Source organism: Antennarius striatus, chromosome 18 (assembly GCF_040054535.1).
Source record: "Antennarius striatus isolate MH-2024 chromosome 18, ASM4005453v1, whole genome shotgun sequence".
Classification (NCBI taxonomy): Eukaryota; Metazoa; Chordata; class Actinopteri; order Lophiiformes; family Antennariidae; genus Antennarius; species Antennarius striatus.
In genome coordinates, this window is record NC_090793.1 from 8,407,501 (window position 1) to 8,422,500 (window position 15,000).

General features: G+C 45.5%; 1 long non-coding RNA gene across 1 annotated transcript in view; it reads left to right on the plus strand.

Moving 5' to 3' along the window:
• Positions 1-15,000, plus strand: part of LOC137612790 (uncharacterized) — an 18,655-nt gene that overhangs the window by 711 nt on the left and 2,944 nt on the right. Inside the window, exons 2-3 of the long non-coding RNA XR_011038873.1 lie at positions 2,153-2,249; positions 8,307-9,205. This is a non-coding gene — a long non-coding RNA (uncharacterized lncRNA). The remainder of the gene's footprint in view (positions 1-2,152; positions 2,250-8,306; positions 9,206-15,000) is intronic.

Genomic DNA, 15,000 nt, shown 5'->3' on the forward strand with positions numbered 1-15,000 from the left:
GACGACGGGTCAGTTGGTGTCTTTGGTTATCTAGCTGTATGAGTTTTAATTTCATAAAGCTAGAGAACCGAAAGTACCAACTGACGCCGAGCACTTCGGAACCGTGGGGTGGGGTGTGTGTGTGTGTGTGTGTGAGTGTATGTGTGTGTGTATGTGTGTGTGTATGGGGAGGGATGCTCTCGATCGGCGCGGAGGAGGAGGATGAGGATGAGGAGATGATGCCGGAGCGCGCGGTAGCGGATGCTGAGGGGTCGCTGCGCGCCGCGGCTACCGCGGATGAGGGGGTGGTGGAGTGGGAGTGGGGATGGGAGTGTGTGTATGTGTTGGGGGGGGGGGGGGGGCGATACCGGCGTGATCAGCGTCGGTCATCTTCCACTCTCTGGGGCTTCAGTAATGCTGCGGTTGTTGGTTATCGCGGTGATGCTCTGGCCTATCGGGAACCAATCAGGCTGTTCGTTCAACTTAGAGCAGCACGTGGATCCCCACAGTAAGACCAACACACACAAAAAAACACGCTGCGTGCTGCTGTGTGGTTGTCATAACTGTGTGGGCGTTAGAACATAAATATCTTGAGGGTTTGAGCAGAAATAGTTAAAGGATTCACGCCATTGGTCAATCCCGGACTCACGTGACAGCGTTGGCAGCAGCAGCCCCTCCGAAAATCTCTCCAGCTGGTCGAGGTGGTTTCTGCAGGCCCGGAAGTTAAAAATGCTTTCAAGAAAAATGATCATGATTGATTCTATATTTATTTAGACTCTGAATCCACTGGGAGGGAACAAACTCCTCTTGAGTGTATTTACTGTAAAAGACTTCATTTTTATTCATGTATAAAAACCACTCAAAAAGTTATTCCAGAGCAGGTCCAGGAGGTGTTCTGTATCTACAGCGATTCCCTCCTGATCAAACACTTGACTGTGGCAAGAAAAAGCATCTCATAACAGGGAGAAATCACAAACAGATCCTGACTCGCCATTTATCTCGACTGGATGGGTTGACAGTGAGAAAAAAAGAGCGCAGGAACAATAAAAGTAACAGCTATGACAACAGTGAGATTGTAAATAATAGCAATTAATTCTACTTATATAAATGGATTTCAGCAGTCAGAATGTTATTATGACTGCAGGAGAAGCTGCGTTAGAAATATGCATTAATACTAATGACAGGAACATGAGAGAAGTGCAGTGTATCATGGGAAGTTTACACCTGCATGATTGTAAAGCTGACATTAAGAGTGTGGCCTATAATTAGGTGTACATCAGCAGCACTTGGTTCTTGATGAGGCCTCACTAACACTGGCAGCACACGGGACCTCCAGCCTGTTTCCAACGCACTTTCATCACTTGAGCTAAGTGTGTGTTCGACATGGCAGATGTGTTCAGAATTTGTGTTTCACTGGGTGGATTATTTTTTTGCTCGCCTGCTAGATAAGAACAAAATAGGACATCTGCTCTGAGTTTGATCTATTCTTAGATCAGAATCAGCAAGCCTCGGAGATGACTGAATATCCCTGAAGTCCCAGCATGCTCTATTTAGACCATGACTGACAATATTTGATGTGCACTGTTAAACAAGAGAGTTGGATGCTCAGTGTGTGTGTGTGTGTGTCTGTGTGTGTGTTGCGTGTCAGCTCACAGTTAAGGCATATTTTAACAACGTGACGTCTATGTCCTCCTTTCAGAACAATACAGATCAAATTAGAGAGTAAGTGTCACATGCTGGGTTGTTTTTTTCTTCAGTTTTCTGTTTCATTTCAACCACCATGATGAATTAAAAATTTTATACAATTTGTACATATACAGCAGTTTTTTTGTGTTATCCTCTATTTCAGTAGCTTAGCAACTACCCAGATGCAGCTCGCTCTATGCCGTCTAGTTTGTGGTGTTTTTGTTTCCATCACATGCTCAACTTATTCACGCAACTGCAAATTCATTTAGCCTTGCAAAAAAAAAAAAAGGAAAGAAACGAACAGAACGTGTTGATTGGAATGATGTTACCTGCAAGGTTAACAAAGTTTACCCCCCCCCACCCTCTATTGTTTTCCTCCACTGCTTTGCAAGTTGCTTGTTTATTCCAGAAATACGTTGCTTTATTTAAGATGAGAGCTCCAGCAGTGATTCCACACAGACTGATTTTCCTTTTCCTTTGTCTTCAGAGGAAACTGCTGAGAGGGTCAGCGCTAAAGTTTCCAGCACCTCACTGTGAAGACAAACTGTCACCTGACAGGATGAGGAGCGATCATCAACCTGCAGGTAAACACTGGAGTTAAAACACATGCATGTGGAGAAGAGTTCAGATGGCATAATTTGACTACATGCTTTGTATTTCATGTTGTAATTTTTATCCGTGCACCCGTGGAGTTATCAGGCAGGTTGAGGTCAGAGATTAATATGCTGGAGGCTTGCATATGGCTTCTGCACAATGGTGCAGCACCTCTGGTTAAGGGTTGTTGTCTGTGTGTTGGATGGACCTGCTTCTGTTTATTTATGGATGGAATTCTTAACCGTGAGGGTTTTTTTTTTATTGTGCATCAATAAAGATTCTTTAAGCGTGCAACACTAAAACATCACCATCGTATTCAAACTAAAATCGGCGCTGAGAGGACATTTACTGCAGTTTTATTTGCGTAAATGTCAGTTCGATTCCGTTCAGGTATAAATCAGAATATGTGCATACTGTAGCCTACAGCAACAGAGTGTTAAAAGCGTGATTTGACCGAGTGAAGTAAGACCTCCCATCCTCCACACATAAACACGTGTAGACACACACACACACACACACACACACACACACACACAGACCTCTCTTTCATTCTCATACATTCAGCGTTTTATCCCTTTAAACACTGTGATCCTATTTGTCAGGTATAGTGTGTGGTAGGTGCAGCGGCGGTGGCCGTGTAATCTTTGCTGCGGTTCTTTATCCCGTTAGGAGAGCACTACCAAGGTTTGGACCCGCTCATTTGGAATGAGTGTTTGGGTGGCTCTGTCCTTTTCAGGCCTAATGCTTCCTCCATCCCAAAGGCACCTGATAGTTTGTATGGAAAGCTACATTTAGCTTAAAGGTATCACAACAGCTTTAAGTCAAAACACTTTAAAAATTACCATTTAAGTGTGACGCTTTCAAGTAAAATTGGAATTCCAAATATTTTGTGCCAATGAATATACCCACAAAAGCCCACAAGATGTCATTTTGAGTTATTTAAGCCAAATTGAAATAGAAACAATTCATAGCTTTTAAGGTGTCGCCGTGCTCGCTTCGATTCCTTCTTTAAATAGTCAGGCAGTGGGAATTAAACAATAAGTGCATATTGTTTGCAAGGTCAAATCTTCATGGTTGCACAACCTTGAAGCTCAATATAAAGCTCAGTTATTCAGATTTAGTATGGAGTTCTTTGAGTCGCCCAGATTTTCCCAAGCTTTATATTAGCATATGCAAGGACCGGTCTGTGCTGCTGTTTTCCAAAGTGGATGTAAATTATAACCTCAGTATTATACAGGCTGATAGGAGATAAATCTCTGCAGTAATGCATTGCAGCGAGTGGTGGATGGGGAGGGGGTGTTGTATAGGGATTTAAGAAGGTGTGTGTTTGTGAGTGTGTGTGTGTGTGTGTGTGTGTGTGTGTGTCTGCGTGTGCGTGTGCGTGTGAGAGAGAGAGAGAGAGACAGAGAGAGAGCGAAACTATACAATAGGTCGTGCCAGATGGAATACAGACTTGCAAAGCACTCGCTAATAATCATGCAAAACTCTCCTTTCACCAGTTTCAGTTTCTTCAGATTTATTTTTTTTTACACGGTTCCTGAAAAAAGGGAGAAATTTTAAACGGAAGACAAAGGAAAAAAAAAAAAAGGAAAAAAAGAAAATTGGAAGACATCTGCTCCATCAGTGAAATAATATTGTAAGCGTGCACACATCTTTTTTTAAAACAAATATTAACACAGGGAGATTACTAAGTCGAAATTTGCACTTGTGCAGCCCAAAAGGCTGAGGGGCTTCAAGCCTCACGAGCAGAGTGGAGATCTCTTTGGAATCCCTATGCAAACTAGGGCTTGAATAATGAGATGTATTTATGAAGTGCAGGGAAGGGGGTCCCGCTTTTGAAAGCAAGTAGGCCGGAGCCTGAATGGGATGCAGGAGCGGGTGGGTGGAGGAGAGTCGGGACAAGGGGGGAACAGGGGTGTGTGTGTGTGTGTGTGTGTAGAGAGAGAGGGGGTACAGGGGCCCCGAGCAGCCCAGGCCTCAGCCGAGGCAGCTGTGAAAAGGGGTCCCGTCTTTTTCCCACGCCCAGCAAGACGTGAAACACTGCCGCAGCTCGCTAGGGTCAAGTCCCATCGCTAATATATACACACATACATACACACGCAATGCACACACAGATACAGGGAAAATGTGTGTAAATGTAGTGCAAATTAACAAGCCGTCTGGGAAGCTCTGTGACACGGGGACACCTGCTAGTCTCCCAGAATGCTTTGCACCCATCAGAGGCCAGTCAGACAGCAATTAGGCCACAACTTCAACTTGAACTTAAAATTGATGGAGAAGTGAAAAAAACCTGGATTAAGATTATTTGTCATTTTTACTTGCTTTTTTAAAAAAATCCTCTTTGACATTTAACGATGATTTTTGTCAAAACAGTGTGATTTTAATATTTTTTACTACACTTTTTCTTCAAATTTATGCTATGGGAAAATAATTTTGGAACCATTTTTTGAGAAATTGTGTCCTATTTTAATTCTGTCCATTGACTTTTAAGCGTACACAAAAGACAAATTAAAAATCGAAACTGGAACCGGAGCATTGCGAGGTAGATATGGAAACTATGGAAGAATGTGTTGGAGCTGAACTCTTGTTTGACCTTCTGTCCTTCTCTAAATACAGAGCAGAAGGAGCTAAAAGCAAGCAGCAATCACAGTTATTGTCCTTTATCAGAAAAACAAAGTGCTTTGTGACAACAACCAGCACAGAAAAGAAAATCAGGGTAAACGTTTAGTTTATTTGCTGCAACCCTGGTGTTCCACTGCGTCTGATTCTTCCACCTTTTTTGCATTCTGCTGTGTAGTTCGCCTGTTTTTAAGACCGGCGTCTCTCATGGAGCTTTTTCCCAGACGCCCTCCATGTCAGCGGCGGCTCTTTTACTGGCTTCCTCTTGATGCTGGTGTCACACCCATTCCTTCCCTCCATCTCTCTCTAGATACTGGCACACCAATCAAATCGGCACAGCTCTCCGTCACACCCCCGCCCCCCCTCTTCTCCTCCTCCCTCCCTCACCCCTGTGCTCTTGCTTGCATCACACCCACAGAAGAGCGGTGTCACAGCAATTCGGTTCCCCCTTGCACGCTCAGGCTCCTCACTTTAATTCCACATTGCAAGAGACGCGCCGGCTATCTCTTTGAGTACATGAGCAACTATCGCCTTTCTTTATTTCTTGCACCAACTCTTTCTGTCTCTTTTCCATCCCGTCTTCTCTCCCCTCCGTCATTGTCATCATCCCTCCTATTCAGATGAGCTTCAAATAGAGAGAGGGGGGGGGGGGGGCTTCTAATTAGCTCTGTAAAGAAGCTTTATTGTGGTCAGTGTGGCCACCAGTGTGTGCATTAAGAGGGGTTGTGTGACAGCTAGTGTTAGCATTGAGAACGCATGTATGGGCCCTTAATGAGGTTTGTTAGCTGAGTGTGTATCCTGCTGTTTGAATACACCCTCGGCAGCCTTTGAAGGAGCAGCGAGGTGGTGAAACGAGAGGAGAGAGGAGCCTTTCAGCGCGCCGGGGCTGGAGAATGCAGATGATGCATTATGCTTTTCAATGGAATGGCAGATGAGAAGAGAATAATGCATCACTCGCGTGTTGTCCGTGAAACTGTGGGAAATATGCAAGGGGTCATCGTGCTCATCAAACGCTGCTGGGGGGGATTTTCCTTGCCTCAGAAATTTGCAGTGATTAGAGCTCAATCTGTGGATTAGCTCTCAGCGAGTTCTAAACTACAGAGAAAAACGAGGTAGGAAATTAGTTTTCTGGGAAATATCTCAAAATTCATCCGTTGTACGCGACAGAAATGGGATCGTAGCTCCAAGACACTTTTGGAAACTTTGAATTTCTGGTTATGACGGAAGGAGACTGAGCAGTAGAATACGGACCAGGTCCAGAAATCATCGCCTTAGATTTTTAATAGTCTAAAAATAAAGGATTCAAATGTCGTGCGTGAGGGCAGCCAAGACAGTGGTTAAAATAACTGACTGAACGCCAAGAAAGGATGCAGACAAAATGTTGGGGAGACAAGGAGGAGGATGGGGGATTAAATGTGGCTGGAAGGAGATGAGAGTGGAGGTGCATGCTGGATGGAAAGAGGGAAAGAAAAATAGGTTTGGAAATGAGGGATTGCATGGAGCCGGAGAGCCGACCTGCTGGGTCTGCCTGCTGCCTCAGAGATTGTAAACTGTCACTCAGGATGCAGACAGACAAACAGGACAGACATCATTTCCACATATTACCCACCACTAGTCAAAGCCTTCTGCTTGTCATCCCTTTCCTATCCTTCTTTCCATTTAAAGGGGATTTCTTCTTTTTCTTTTTTGTTCATGCCACATGCATGTCTGTGAATCTCCTGATCTATTTCCTTCGTCTTCCTCACATCAGATACTTTCCGTCGGCCTCCTGGTTTCTTTTCTCCGCTGATAAAATGACTCAGCTGGCGGTGTATACTCTCCCCTCTCATTGTTCATCGGTTTGTTGCCTCTCCGTAGGAGGTAGAGAGTGTTTGGACTCTTCCCCCTGTTTTACCAGTTTACCAGTGTAATCCTTTACATCGCCACAATGAGCTCTCAACCCAGCACAGGATTCTATTAGACTCCCAGAGAGTCACAGGTTTCCATAAACATTTTCTACCCCACCTTTCCTCTCCGTCATCTATATCACCCCATGACCTCAAATACACATGAAATGATCGTTCCCTTTATACATTTTCAGCTTTATTGTTTAGCAAGAGGAGAGTTTACCTGTGTGGAGATGTCAGCAGGTCCAGGTAGAAGCCTGAGAACCTGAGGTCGTATCTGGATGACGCTCCTGCAGAAGTCAAGTCCAGAGCATCACATGAAGCCTAACAGTGTCAGCATGGGAATAATCCATAGAAATAAACCAACCAGGATAGACGGCTTGTGTATTAACCAATTAGAAGCAACAATCAACACTGTTCACATGCAGCATAGGAGGTGATGACTTTTTTTAAATGTAAAAATCATCGTCAAATATCACGACTGAGTAATGAGAACAATCCAGGAAGCCGCAGATGAAACAAACAGTAAGAACTACGTTAACCATAAGTTGGTGGTGCCTGATGTTCGTTAGAGTCTCTGTTTTATTCCTTATTTCTCTTATATTTATTCCAAACACAATTAGGTCACAGGGCTCCTTTCCCCCACTCCCCTGCCTTCTTGCACCCGTCACTCTCCTCCTGCCCCCCCTCCATCCATCCATCCATCCATCCTCGCGCCCTTTTCTTTCTGTCCGGGTGGTGGGCATCCCTAAACGAACCCTACGCCGGCTCTAGCGGGGGGCCCCATTGTGTGTGTGAAGGAATGGGGAGTTAACACCCGTGTCTGAAGCCCATCAATAGGAGCATTGTGTCACCCAATCACACCCCACAAGCCAGGGGCTACTGTGGGGTACCCCCACCACCACCATCACCACCATTATGTTCTGACAACATGCACATGACAATGAACCCAAACTCACAAACAAACCGACAGCTTTAACCCCCGATTCGTTCTGTCTAATTCATTTCCAGCAAATCATTTTGAGCTGAATATTTTTCTGACGGACGCCCAGAAATTTATTTATCCTTATTGAAAAGAACAATCAGGAATTAAAACCATATTTGATCAGATTCTAAACCCTCTGAGAACATTGTTCGGTATCCAAACAGTGATGAAATTCTTTGTTTTATCTGCAAAATTCATCAGTCAAGATAAAAAAGTGATGATACATGATGAATGCCAGTGATATTTCTTAGCAGCGATGTTTTTGTGTGATGATTTGAGCGTGAATGATTCACACCGCCGAAGAAAGCATTCAAAAATCCGAGCAGAGATGGATGTGTGCACCTCATCCAGTATGCTGAGCGTTTTTTATTTGTTTCTGTGTAGCCGCTATAGCGCCTTGGGGCAGGTTACAAAAGAGCAAGTTGGCGTTTTCTTCCCACATATTTTTAATCAAAGTGTTAGTGTTTACATTTGCATTTGCATTGAGCAGAGGGATCCTCAATGCCAAAGGTGAGATTTTGAAAAACACTTTATTTTCCCTTTTTTTTTTTTTTTAGACGGAAACAAGGGTGGGAGGCTGGATAAAGGCTGGTAGATGACTGAACTCAGAGACCCGGCGCAGCTCATCATCATCGCCATGGGCTCTCATCTTCCTCCTCTTCTCCTGTGGCCCCCGTTCCTCCATCCAGGGGTCCAGCAGAGACAGCAAAAGCCCAGGCGGGGAGCTGGTGAGTGGGCCGGGAAGGATGGAGAACGTCCCTGAAGGCTAGAAGCACCTCTGGAGCTACCGGCTTGTTTGAGAAATCAATAAGAACCACAGAGCCTGCGATGCTCTGAGTGGGGTTTCCTGTGTTAGTCTGTGGCCTAGGGGCCCGCAGACCTCCAAAGGACAGGCCCTGCGTGGCCCTCACAGCTGCAGATCAGGCCCCTCAGACTGGACCTCAGTCCCAACCTCCGCTGGCCGTGTGTGGTTCCGCCCAAGGCGCTCTCTCCCCAAATAATACCCAGCATACCGAGCGTTGAAAGACCGCCAAGAGGGATCTTCCTTTCTCTTGAATTTTTTTTTCGTCTATCATAAGATTGACATATCCCCCACCTCCTGCCTCCGGCTGTTTAAAAACCAGTTTGGGAGTTTGGCTTTTTGACTCTCTTTCCATGCACAGCTCGCCCTTTGTTTATTCCCCAATCAGTTTTCACATTTGACAAAAAAGACTTTCCCATCTTTATTTTCTGGCTGGCTGTTACTGCGCTGAACTGTAAGACATGTGTCTGTTACAGCAAGAAACACCAACGCGTGAAGTACGATCATCTTCTTTTTTTTTTTTCTTTTTTTTTTACCTCCGCATCTGCTTTTCAATTTTGACTGTTATAAAAAAAAAAGCTGAGGGCAGCAAAGAGAGCAGAAGACCAACCAAGCAGAGGGAGCTTCCTACTGGGTAGTGGAAATGGTCTGATGGCAAGTATCTGTCTCTAGCACTCCCTGTGTGTGTGTGTGTGTGTGTGTGTGTGTGTGTGTGTGTGTGTGTGTGTGTGTGTGTGTGTGTGTGTGTGTGTGTGTGTGTGTGTGTGTGTGTGTGTGTGTGTGTGTGTGTGTGTGTGTGAGTGAGTGAGAGATAAAGAGTCAGACTATAACTTTGCACCCATTTGCCTCAGAAGGTCTCATTTTAGTTTATCGATTAAAACCGTCGGAGGTGTTTCTATCTCTCCGGCGTTTGAAGGATGTCAGGTTGATTTAAACGTTCCTGTAAATCTTATCCAATCATCAGATGTCATTTTGACCTAGATGAGGAGCTGCTCTGCATCCACACACATCCTCCAACAGAGAGCTCTGTTTCTGTCTACGCTTTAGCCTTGACAGCATTCACCAGCATGCAGCGCCAACGTGCGCACGCAGCTCCCAAACTGCTGCCGTCGTCACGGCGATGCGGCGTGTTTGTTTCCATCCAGATGGGCACAGCTTCAGACAAAATGGCTGCTAGTCTTTTCCCCTCTGCCAAAGATGGCGGGCGCGTCTCTGTCCGTCTGCCATCTGTGCGACCCGTTAACCGCTGATGAATGCAAATCGAGTCTAATTGCATTTGCATAACCTCCAACCATCCTGTTGTTAGCTCGTGTTGATAATCACCCCCACGATTGGTGCGCGGCAGCAGCAAGCAGCGGGCGACCAGGAGCGAAGTAACGCTTTAAAATGTGCAATTGGTGGCGTTTTGTTTTTCCTGTTGGGTGGCGAAGATTGGGCGCCCGCTGAAACATGTGTGATGGTGTTTCCACGCATGGGAGACGAAGAGGCTGGCCCTACTGTGCTGTATTAGCATGTTAGCATGTGATTCCATGCAATCCTGGCGGGCTACTGTGATGCTATTGTGATCGGCTAGCCGCTAGCGCCTCGTGATGCCTGCACACGAGTATTTAACACGCAGACGCAAAGGAGAGCTCAGACCTGCACACACATCCTAATTAAAACGGGTATCCATAGGCCCAACAACGTCCAGACAGACAGACCACAATAGTCTCATTTTCATGCACGTCTGGTTACCATGGCGCCGGACAAATCATGTGGTGGCTAATTTTGCTGGAGCAGGGCTGGACTTGACATACAGATGCTAGAAATAGGTGATCCAACAGATAAAGTGAGGGACATCGGTTCGTAGCCCCGTCCCAGTAAAGCGGGAAACAATGTGGACAGACAAAACGATCCAACATCCGCTTCTGATGATTCTCGTCGTCTGAGGATTGAAGCGTTTTGCCATCGCTCCATTTCAATGGTTTGGTGAGCAGGTTTTTTTGTTTTTTGGGTGGTGGTGGTGGGGGGGGGGTGGCGTTAATTCACCACCGTCGTCTGTGCGGCTGAGGAACAATGCGGCGGTCCGATTTGCATTCGCCCATGGAGACAGCTGCTGCGCCGTACAGTCAGGGCTACTGTGGGCAGCAAAATGGCGGTCATGCGAATCATAGGGTCTGTCTGCTGGTCGTGGGAGCTGAGGAGAGGAGGGAGGTGGGGGGTGGGGGGTGGGAGAAGGAGGACAGGGTGGGGGGGGGGTTGATGCGTTTGGTTCCAGAGAGAGAGAGAGAGGGTTGCCAGGTCTAGACTGTCGGGTGGGGGTCACTCATGAGGGGAAGATGGAGTAGAGGGGGGTGTTGGTGGAGAGGTTATTATTTGAAAAGGGAAGGGGGGGGGCTGCGTCTGGTTTTAAGAGGAACAATTAATGAGGGGCGGTGGGGGGAGAGGGTTAGTTTGTCTGCGTTTGTGAACATGTGTCTGTGTCTGGGTTATTTGCATAGAGCGATGAGTGCGTCCATATGCTGGCGAGGCAACGTTTTTGCACCCCCAACCCCCCAACCCCACCTCGGGTACCTCACGCCTGATCTGGAAGAAAGCCCCCCCCCCCAAGGTTTTTCCCCTTCCGCATCTGACAGACACAAAATCAGGAATGAGCTCCTTTCCATTTAAAACAACAACACCTGAACGCTCCTCGTGTCGCTCGCATCACCCTCACTGTTGGTGGAACCAGCCAATCTGGAGATGCGCTGCGTCTCTCAGCCAATGGCAGCCCGTGAAGAATCAGGAAAAGGAAGGAAGAGGCGGGGAGAGTCATGAGTTTACCCCTGATGTGCCGGGAAACGGAATCAACAGAGCAAATCAAAAGATTATAAAAATTGTTCTCTTTTCCAACCAAGTATCGTTCTGAGATCTAAGCACAAATTCGGAGGCAAAGCAGTTTCTTCGACACAAAAGCCGTGATGGCTTTAGCTCTTTGTGTGTGTGTGTGTGTGTGTCTGTGTGTGCGTCAGACATGGGATCACACAATATTTACAGACTCATTTGAGGGAGGTGAAGGGAAATAAAAGCTTCACCTCCGCTGAAAAGGAATAAAATCGTGAAGACGTGGGCGGTCATGGTGAGGCCCACAAGAAGTCAGACAGCCAGACACAATGCAAATCTCCATAATGCTCCGTATGAATACGTCTGTGTTTAGAGTGTGATCATCTCCTGAGCTGGAGGTCTGAGGGAGGAGCGTGGGAATGTTCAGAGAACATATGCAGAGTAGTCGGGCAATGGCGAGACGGCCGTCCTGGTATGAATACTGTGGAGAAAGAGGACCCTAGAGTTCATGGGTCAAGGCCAGTGAACGGGTTGTCTGAGTGTGTGTGTGTGTGTGTGTGTGTGTGTGTGTGTGTGTGTGTGTGTGTGTGTGTGTGTGTGTGTGTGTGTGTGTGTGTGTGTGTGTGTGTGTGTGTGTGTGTGTGTGTGTGTGTGAGTCTACGGCCTCTTTAACTGGGTCTTGCAGGATGCTAATGAAGTTGTCAGACTGTTTGATAAGCACAGCTGTCTATTGTTAGCTCAGTCTAGGACCAGACTGGGTGCAGAGAAGCCGACAGACATATAGACAGATAGACAGACAGCCTGAAGTCAAGTCTTTCTTGCTGAACGCGTGAGTGTGTTGTCTGGAAGTCATCGTCTCTACGAATCTCTGCTTTCCTTCTCTTGACATGTTGGTTAAGGGGCTCTCTGGTGCGGCACCTGTTTCTGTTTCCACACAGATCCTCAATGAAGAAGCACATTCTGGTTCAGATCTTCATTCTTCACTATTCCGATCCCACTAATACTAATTGACACATGTGAATTAATCCACTAAGGGAAATAGTTCCCATGTTCTATTCAGTCCTGTTTGAATAACATCTTCTTCATCTTCTAACCTCTTGTTAGAAGAGTGTCACAACCCAAGACTTCCTGTTTTGTGACCAAGTCTGTTAGTCTCCATGTAATTGATCAGTCAGTCAAACAGTATTTTTAACAGCGTCACGCAACTGCGATTGTCTCCTATCATAAGATTGTATCCAGTTTCCTGAGCAGCATCACAGACGCTAAAAGCATTTCTTTTGCCATAACAAAGACCCGCGTCCATAAAGGTGTGCTACTCATGGTATCTCTTTAAGAGAGAAAGCATTACCTCATCAGGAGCTGTGTGAAGGCAGGAAGTGAGTGAATGGGTGAAGGAGCGCAGTGCTAACTCTCTGCACTCCTGTATGCCTGTGGGTGCAGGCTTCATTAGCTCAACAGAAAGGGACACCTCCCTCCCAGTCCCCTCAATAGACCCATAGACCTGTCTCACTGGCACCGGCTCTGGCCCAGTGGGGAGGGTGTGTGTGTGTGTGTGTGTGTGTGTGTGTGTGTGTGTGTGTGTGTTTGCATGTGTGTTCTCAAACCATTCACACGCTGCCAGGTCTCATAGTTTCTCACTCATGCCGAAAGGAAGCCTGGTATTGACACTTTTCTGAGACTCACATCTCTCTTTGTCCCTCGATCTCTCGTCTTCTCTCACAAGATTTCTATTATTCCCATTCCACAAATTTTCCTCATTGTGTTTTCTCACTCGATCGCTTTATCTCTTTATATCTCTGTTGTGAGCTGGACATTCGGGAAAGGACCAAACGCTGTAAGGAATGTGGCTTTTGGACTTTTTACCCTCTGGTTTTATCTTTAAGTTTATGAGACTCAACCTTTACCGGCACTTGGATTAAAATCACTTGATAATCGAAAAGAGGCTTTAAAGTTCTATTGAAGCTTTATTAAAACAGTGATGGACCTTTTTTTGCATCCATTAAAGCCTTTTCTGAGAGGAACACGCTAAAAGTTGCTGGTAATATAAATGACAGAGATACACAGATGCCACCAAAACAGTTGGGCAGTATTCCTCAAGATCCTGTTTCCAGTCAGGCACTTTGTGCAGGTAGCTATTTGGGGTCCTCGTCTTGTGTGGAGGAGGAGACACATCTAAGTTACTGGAGGATGGCGGGCTAGTGGAGACGATTAGCATGAGCAGCCGCCGTAGCAACAATGCTGCGCTCATTGTTGCTGCGCTGCATTAATGAGAACATCAGATGGTCTCTTTAAAGTGTCCACATGGAAACACACACACATCAAAGAAAACACACACAGCAGTAGAATGAAACACACACATTGTGTATCAGCTGCCAATCAGCTACCTCCTTCTCTTGTGCAGTGAAATTCAGGACCACAAATTCTTTTCTATTTTTTTTAATCATGTGGTTATTTTAACAAATTCATTAAAATTCATCCTGTAATCCTGTAAATCCTCAATCCAGTTGATGATCCTGTAGCCGTCATCTGAGGACACTGGGTGGATTAAGATGCTGGTGAATGTGAATGGTTTTACCTGATGCTGTACTAAACAGCTCTCACTCCCACAGTCCAACAAATCCAGTCTTTAAAAAAAATCAAAAACATGAGTGAAAATAAATAAAAATGGGAATTCTAGCATCTTTAGCATCTTTATCCAACATGTTGGACATCATTCAATTATGACATTCAGGAGGTTCAGAAATGCATTTAAACAATCCGTCTTTAATTATTCATCTTAATTGGATTTGTTTTTACATTTACCACATATGAATGTGTTTTTTCAATGTATTCCCTTTATGTGTTTGTGTGTGTCGCCTACTATCTAAATTATTTTAAACATCTTTCTCCTACTTAAAGATTTTGATATGTATTTGTTCATGCTCCCCGATAAAAATAAACTAAATGAAATAATAAAAGGAATTATCCATTCAAAAAACTGCAGATACTGCATTTTGGTTTTGTTGGGCAGCATGGAGTCAGGCTCCTTAAACGTATCTGATCTGTGTCATTGGAAAAGAAGATTTTTTTTAAAAGGGGGACACATGTAAGAAATATAATTCAATAATAATAAATGGAAAGATTATAGTGGCGGCACGGAGGTGCAGTGGGTAGCGCCGCACAACAAGGCGGGTCCAGGTTCGAGTCCCTCTCTGTGTGGAGTTTGCATGTTCTCCACCTCCAAAAACAGGTTAACTGGCCATTCCAAATTGCCCGTAGTAGCTGTGTGTGTGTGTGTGTGTGTGTGTGTGTGTGTGTGTGTGTGTGTGTGTGTGTGTGTATGTGTGTCTGTCTGTGTAGCTCCACGGCGCACTGGTGTCACACCCGGAGTGTGCCCCACCTCACACCCTTACCAGCTGGGATAGGCTCCAGCTCCCCGTGACCCGCACAAGCAGATGAAGCGGTCACGAAAATGAATGAATGAATGAATGAATGAATGAAGATTCCAGATCCACAACTAACTTAAGCCTCATGGAAATCCATGCACATTTGATGATGATTATGATGATGATGATGATGATGATGATGATGATGATGATGGAGTTTAAGTCTGACTCTGGGTAGGTTGAACTATGTAGACTGAAAGTAGAGTGAGTTCAACTTTTTTC